Source organism: Stegodyphus dumicola, chromosome 4 (genome assembly GCF_044657685.1).
Source record: "Stegodyphus dumicola isolate Sdum_Otavi_A_Nest chromosome 4, ASM4465768v1".
Taxonomy (NCBI): Eukaryota; Metazoa; Arthropoda; class Arachnida; order Araneae; family Eresidae; genus Stegodyphus; species Stegodyphus dumicola.
In genome coordinates this window covers 222,918,717-222,927,511 of record NC_140771.1, presented here as the reverse complement: position 1 = coordinate 222,927,511, position 8,795 = coordinate 222,918,717, and positions in this window count along the sequence as shown.

The following is an 8,795-nucleotide window of genomic DNA, read 5'->3' as shown; positions in this document are numbered from 1 at the left end:
ACAAGAATCGATAGAAAAATACATTGAAATTAAAATAAGTGTTATAAAATTAAAATATGCCTTACAAGCAAATATAATTAAATGCAATTGTTATTTTTCAAAAATCTTAAAATTTATTGCCAAAGTTTTCTGATAAAATTATCATCAGTGTTACATATTAGTTGATGCTTACGTGAGTTTTCACAGACAAAATACTAGAGGAAACTAAATTTTAACTCAGAATGTTGGACTGCTGCAATTTCAGTATAATGCCGAATGTTTTGAGTCTTGAAACAGTAATTTATTAGTTGATTTTGGTTTCAAAAACCCATATTCAATTTGTCTTTAAATATCCATATTATTAAATAATCATTTCCACTAAAAATCATCTGACCAGTTTTCATTTTTAAATTCAGCATCGCCTGTTCTCTCCTTTTCATTCTTTTATCCCAAGCAGGTTACATCAACAATCTCTGCCTACTGCCATTTGGAAACATCTGACCTAGTATTTACTCTTTGCATTGCAAAATAAAATTAAAATATATCTAAAATGCAACAGTTAATTTCAGATACCCTAAACTCATTTTTACAAATGTGATCCTGCTTGATCACATTTCTGAAGCCATTTTTCTAAAGAACATTGTTTTGAAGACACAATTCAATAAAGAACAAGAATTTTTCTCTTAGTTATTTAAATGACAAATTAATGAGTGCATCCTTAAATAATGAAATTGCTTGGAAAGAACACTCTAGGTAGTCATTAATTTAACACGCAATAAGCATTATTATAAAAAACCTTCCATATATTTAATAACAAGAGATAAATAAAAATTAGATGTTCATGTTCTACATATTAATAATGATAAATTCAATTCCAATTAAAAAAGTATTTCATTTTTTACTATTTTTAGTTTTTCTACTGAATGGCGAAATAAATGAGATGGAAATTTAAGCAATCATTGAAAAACCTTATTTAATTCATTACAACAGTTGTAATGATTAAATTCAGTCACGATTTGCGGATTGAAATTTATGTACTGAGTGCTATATTTTGATGTCTCTTTATTTAGGTGTCCCCTTTTTTTTTTTCTTATTTTGACAGATAAATCCTTATTTAAAACCTCTGCATTCTCAAAAAATTAGAGCTTTTCTCTAATTTTAATCAGGTTTTCTTTAAACCTGAAAAATTATGAAATCATAATTCATGAATCATTATGAAATATATTCACATGACCTTTAATAAAATTACACTTTTCAGTTCTTTCTTACTCTTTCCAAATAGGGCCCACCAGCGGCCGAGCGGTAAAATCGCTGAACACTGGTAGTTCGGTCCGAGGTTCGAATCCCGCGAACGGGCTGGCTGCATGGGCGTTTTCGTGGTTTTCCCCATGTGTAACGTGTATACGAGCCAGTTTCCCTTAGAAAGTCCTCCACGAAGGCATCCCTCCTCTTAGGCAGATAGTCCTCGAGGCTTTGCCATATTCACACACACACACACACACACACACTTTCCAAATGTATTCAATTGCCAATATTATTGCAAAGAAAAATACATTATTTACTTTTCAATATGCTATTCTTAATAATTATAGTCATAATAAAATCTTGTATTTAACTTCTCCAACAATAACAAAAGAGTTATATTGTGGCACTGTATTTGAGTTTCATTAACAAAGTTCGGTTTTAGTTTATATTGTTACGGATTTTGTATTTAGTTAGCTATTTTTATGTAATTGATATTTTTATGTAATTTTTGTATTTAGTTAGCTATTTTTATGTATTAGCTGTAATTCTATTCTTTTGCTTTCCAGAAATCTCGAGAAGCAGAAATTACCAGAACTTTCTCGTGTCCAATTTAAAAGATTTAAAAAGCCTGAGCTTTCTCTGTGCTTTGCGTACTATTTAACATTTATAGTGGTTTAAAATTTAGCTGCTGATTATATTGCGTGATATTGAGGTATTGTACGAATATCTCTGAGAAAATCACACTGTTTTCTTATATTTCTTGTGACAAGAATAAATTTTATTGACCTTTTATCGAACTTGTCCATTCATCCATTCAATCTATTTCATACCCGTTCGCACACAACAATATATTTCTTATTTCCTCCCTTCATCATGGACTCGTTCGTTAAGAAACTTATTCAGATTTGAGTGGCGAGCATTCGCTTTTCTAAGCACAAGATTGATTTCTATTTTATTTACTTTAATGATTCAAAATGAAGCAATTAAATTAATTTTTGTTAATATTACCTTTAAAACCAAATATAAAATCCTGTTTTTATTTCGATAAAATTAAATAAAGTTTTTTTTATTTGAGTAAAACAACTGCGTAACCACTTTTTTCAGCTAAAGTTAAAAAAGATACCTTTTGTTTATAAAAAATACTAAAATTAATCATGCAATATGTATTACAAAAATATATGATGGTTTAATCAACTTACGTTTATTTGTGGAAGTTAATGGGAAAGAGCAATAGCTTGGGCTTTTATTATTGTTTGCAGATTATATGTATTTAAAAGCTGTATACAAATATTTAAACACTATAGTAACACCTTCATCTATTAGAATAATTTGATGATTTTATGAAAATTATATATATATATGTGATGTATCAGCTTTAGTCGTAGCTTAAATAATCAGACGATAAGTTTAAAATCAGGATCCATTTATTATTATTCAGAAGAAAATAGCAATTACAAAATCAGATAACCGTAGTAAATAAAAAGAATTACTAATAACTTTTTGTATGAAGTTTACTGCATCGTGACATTAAAGAAAAAGCCCCGATATTCCTTTTGCGAGTCCTTTTATAGCCTCTGGAAAGGCGGAGCTTCCAAGAAATGACGTCAGCCTCGTCAGCCATTTCAGTTCGCTTAAAATATCTCCAGAACATTCTAAAACTGCACGTGTAGAAAAGGCGGGAAAAACAACTTGACTACGGGGCTCTGGATTTAATTCCACGTACTTTCAAATAAGAGAATGTCGCCATTAAAAATGAAAAGAATATACAGTTAGAATTTTAAGTGTATTCTTGACTATGGAATTTTATTATTACATATATATATATATATTAATACTGTATTAGCCTTTTATGTAATGTAAATGAAATACAAAGTTAAAAACGACATGTAAATAAATTAGCATTAGTTGAATTATCCTTGCCTCGAAAGAACAAATGATCTGCATATTTGGCATGAAAATGTTTAAAGTCCGCTTAGTCGGAGTTTTGGTATACTAATCTTCTTATTGCGTTTTAAATAGAACTTTATAACTCCAAATTATAATTTTGCTTCCCAGCATGATTTTAAATTAATGGTCTAGGTTTGTTAGCTGTCAAGACGCATTATCTCCAGTACAAGAATAAAGAGTTTTCAAACAACTCAATAAATAATAACTAGAAGTTTATTAGAACTAAAGTTTATGATATAACTTAAAATAATTTATATCAGGAAAATTTAAGAGTCGTTAACTGACCAACAAACTTCAACAATTCGCTTAAAGCTGCATACAGTTTACAGTTTCAACTGCCTATTGAACTACACACCTAAAAGTATTTTTGCTTTCATTTACCCAAAAGTTCTCAGTTTCCAATTAGTGTGTTCTGCTGGAACTAATGACGCGATAAAAGGCACTGTGAGACCACCGAGATTCTTTTCCGAGGTCATTTTTAAGGAATTTTCTATTATTCCTCGACGTTAAGATCGTTTGCTTCGAGATTTTAATAAGGTAAAATCTTCATCATCATACCCATTGTGGCTCTGCTTTAAGTTGCACAGAAGTACTGAAGTAGGCAGCAGAAAACCTGAATAAGCACTTCTGTATCAAGGTATAAAGATTATATTCGTATTTAAATGAATTTTAAGTGGTACCAAGTACACAAAGAAAGTGACAATTTATTACAATTTTAAATGCGATTGGGAACTTTTCATGTATGCCTTTTTTTTTTTTTTTTTTTGTCGGATAAATAAATATAATTTCAAGCTTTGATATTACATTTTTATTGTATATACTACAAGCAAAACTTGGATCACTTATTATCTAATAAAAAATGGAACGATCTGGAATTATCTTACTAAATAAAGAACCATTTATTCCTTAAACTTTCACCTATGTGGCATGGTGAGTAGTAGGGTTCTCTAAACATTATTACTTAGAGCTAACTTCAATTCCCGACAGGCCGGCTGGCTGGGCATTTTTTCTGGTTTCCCAGTGTGTAACATGGATACAAGACAGTTTTCATTCTACCTAACGAAAGCTCATCTCCCGTTAGGTAAATAGCCCTCAAGTGCTGTGCTTTAATCAAACTAAACGAAATCTTTAAATTTCGCAAGAAAATGGAGCGGTGTATCACGCAGATATAGACTCTCAGCTAGAGAGACCATCGTTATCAGGATCCGCAAGCTACGAGGACTATAATTCACTTAATCTCTACATATAATAAAAGAAAGAATCTGTGTGTCTTTTCATTCGTGCTGCGCGTAAGCTAATAGACACAAGGCTACAAAATTTGGTATATAGGTGCATCTAGATAAGATCCAGTGCACCTCGAAGCGATTTTTTCAATATTCAAATCAGATTTTTTTAAATTTTATCTTTCCGATGTTATTGCATCATTTTGAATAGTTTCATTCTTTTATAAATGTGGTTTCGGCAACAGTTTTTCGTTCAAATGTGTACTGGACTGCTGATTGTTGAAAATCAGCACTGTTGCCACTTCGAAAAAAAAGAGCGATAATTCTGTGCAGTTATTTAAATTAAATGTTTCTCTGGGATACTGGACGTTTGTTGAGAGAAGGCATCGGGAAGTTGGTTAATTTATTTATTAGGATAATTAATATTTGCATTAAGGGATAATGTAATTTTGTTATATGCAGTACTTTTTTTATGGAGTTGTTCTGCAGAGTAAAATTCTGCGCAGTTTTTAAATTTAACGTTTTGTGTTTCCTTCAGGCATTTTTCCGATACATTTAAAAGGCAGACGAAAGCTGGCCACGTAGCTGCTAGTTATATATATTTGTAAAGAGATTCCCTTAATTGCAATATATATGTCTTGAGTAAGAATGCAGTAAGTATTACGCAACCTCACAAATGTACCAATCATTATACTGAGTCAGATGAGCTACCTACCTCCAGCCACCCACAATGGCAAAGCAAGTTTCGTGAGATCTCCACCTTAACAATGTCATTAGTAATATAGCAAGAAAGGAATTTTTGTGAATAGACCAAATGCCCCTTTAAGCATCTCCCAACAGCTAATCTAAATCGTAAAATTTTGATTTCGCAGTTACCAAAATTCATAAAAGGACATTTTGCAACATTTGCAACATTTTACTGTAAACTCGGATTTACCAACACTAAATCATTGTGTCTATGGGGACAATGGACCTCCAGGTCATTATATAATACAATGCCTCTTAACGAAATAATTTGATATTAAAATTCCCCGCAGCTAATGCCATTCCTTTCAAAAGATTCCTTATTATTTAAAAACACCTTGCTCTTGAAATTTGTAAAATCATGAATCTGCTTGTCAAATTAAGAAAGCATATGTGTCATCCAGCTTAAAAATATGGATATATTAGTAGCATTTACTTCTTTAAAATTTAATTACTTTATTTATTATTAGTTTATTATTATTATTATTATTTGTAAGATCGATTTGATGAAAATGTGATCAAACTTTATGGACTCGATTAACTGTAGACTTTACGAAATTTATTTTTAATGTAATTGCATTATATTTTTAGATTTTCAGTCCTCTTTCATGTGAATATGTTTCAAAATTTATACTTCTAAATTGCGTATTGTAATATGAAAGATGAAACAAAATTGGTCATTATTATTTAAAATTAAAATAAGACTAGTTAATGAATGATGTAGGGCAATACCTGTTAAACACTGGCAAAGACTAGATCTCCCCATTCGTCATCAGCTGAAGTAAACTTTTACGGTCAATATGTAAATACCAATAAAATTATGGATTGGGCAAATTATTTCTGTTGGCAGATAGATGTAAAATTACTTAACACGAAGATGTAAAACAGTTTTAAAAATTTAACCGCGTGGAAATAAACATTATTTTCACAGTTTCATTTGCAAATTTATGTCTTTTAATATAATCCTTCAGTTTTGCGTACGCATTCATGTCTCAGTAATCATCTTAATTTTATGAGCATTAAAAATAATGTTTTTGTAAAATTCTTTTAAGAACCGATATCAGCTTTCTTATTTCTCCAAAATTCTTCAGCAGAATTTCACGAAGGTACTCTTCGGAAATGAAACAATTGTACTAATCATCATTCAATTAAATTGATGAATATTAAACTTTAAAGAGAAGACCCATTTCATCCCCTTACTCCAAAAACTTCTAATGCTTTTTATCCATTTACTTACCTTGAGACGCAATTTAATCTGCATGGCTTACTTTTGTTTTCTCTTCTTACTGAAAAGAGCATTAGTCTGATGAGTTCACTTTCTTTTTATTGCATTCATTTTTGCATCATAAAAATTCCTTTCAAATATTCAAGCGCAGGTTCAAAATGCGTTGCTATAGAGCTATGACATTTAAAGCTCATGTAAACTCATTTCCAAGAATGATGAAAAATCAAGCCAGTTTGAAGCGCCATGAAAATTTAAATTGAAAGTCATGCAACAAAAATGTAGCTGCGAAACAGATTACGTCTAAAAATTTAAATTTTGCTTTCTCTCTAATTCACGGTTTAATAACTATCTTTGTTCACTATTTTAAACATAACCGAAACCAAGAATTAATGACGAAGTTAATTTAAGTTAAGAATTTTAAGAATTAATTCAAAACATTTCAGTATCAAAATCAGCCTTAACATAGGCAGTTTAAAAATACAGGCCATTTTTCAATTTCTTAAAAAAATAAGATCGTATTTATCTTCTGAAAATCAATTTCCCAGTTTTGCTTTTTAAAAATCGGAGTGCATTATGCTGATTTCAAAAGCATATGAAATGTTCAGAATCACAGAATCAAGCTGAGTTAATTAAAAGAATTATGATATTAGCTAACAGATGTGTGCCATGTGCCTTTTTACGGAGACGATATTTTAAGACTAGCCTTAAAAAGGTATTTACTTAAAGTTTTTAGAATGTTCTATCCGTATGTTATGCTTGATTTAAATTAAATATATATGCATAAATATTCTCATTCTGATTCAAATCTCTTCTCAAGAACGAAATTCCCTGGAGTACTTGTTTGTAGTTCGGCAGGTAGTAAAACGACACTTGCTCATGTAGCTTTGATATGAGAAACAGTCATTTCCATTTGTCAGGAAACGACAAAATTGGCAGCCTTAAAGCGTACTTGCTCATACTCGATTCTTCAGTACAGTTCCTGAATTCTGCAAGATGTTTTCAGATTCCATTTCAGTTTTCAGTAAATCCCACAAGCCCAACATGAAAACAAAAAATCTGATGTGTACACCACATAACTTCCTTGCACGGAATATTAAATAGTACGAATTTTTTCTTGCATTTCATTTAAATTTATTCCCTTGAATTTCATTATATAGATTTCTCATTCAATTAATTCAGTTCCCGCTTCGCAGCAAGGCAAAAATGCATAAAAACTAAAAATATCGGCATTAAAAATTAAAAGATATAGAAAAACATAAAACACCAAATACAGTTAAAACAATTTTAAAAAATATTTTACAATTAAAAGTAGTGCTTGCTTTACTTGTTTAAAAAATTGCTTGTTTTTTCGTAGAGTTTCTATGACAAAACAAGCAATTCGGCGAGCGGGCAAGAAGGCAGATTTTTCGGTGCACAAAACTGAAAGTTTCCTTTTGGTCCCACTCGGCAAAAAGACACTGAAGGTGCAGCGAGACTTAATTCATCATTCTGTTAAGTTTCAAATGTAAACAAATATGGCTGCTATGGTAAGAAAAATTAGGCTTAGCAGCACTTAAACTGTTGATAATTCTACAACTATTGCATGCAGATTAATTAAAGGCATAAAAACTTTAACCGGAAGATAAGAACATCATAATTCAATTATTTTTAAAGCAAAAAATGCGCAATTTACCAACATATAAGAATAAAAATCTGAGATCACTGAGCCGAGTAACAGAGTGGATATATATATATACACATATATTTATACCCGTTTGGTGCGGTCAATTGCAACTAAAATACGAGATGCACATCTACATATTATAGCAGTTCTATATATAAAATTTCAACATTCTGAGGCTACTCGTTTAAGAGTTATGCGAGATACGTGCGTACGTACATACGTTCGTACAGACGCCACGAAAAATTCTCTTCAGAATTCATTTTAAAGCAGTTTTACAATTTTTTTGGAGGAAAAGAGTATTAGTTTCTTAAACTGTGAGTCGCGATACCTGTAGCATGGGGTCGCCCAAAATTTAGCAATTTTGATAATTCTTTAACTTATAATAATTTTAGAATTACCAAATATTTTTACATAATATATGTGAAAATAGATAAAGATAAGATAATACAGGCAAAGAAAAGACGAAAACGTTTCGAAGCATTTTTTTTATAATAGAAGCGGTACAGGTGAAGAAACTCATTGTTTAACTCTCGCGTGTGTCGGATTTGCGCAATGCTTATTGGGGTCCCACAAAATTTTCGTAAATATTAGGGGATCTCCACACCAAAAATTAAGAAACCCTGTTATAGGGAAACCATACACAAATTTTCAACGTTCTGAGGCAACACCTCCTTATAGAAGGAAGCCGGGACACTGAAGCGAGGGGAAGCTCTGACGTCACAGGTAGTCGTCTCTGACTCACCTCGCTCCTTCAAACAAAATCAAAGCC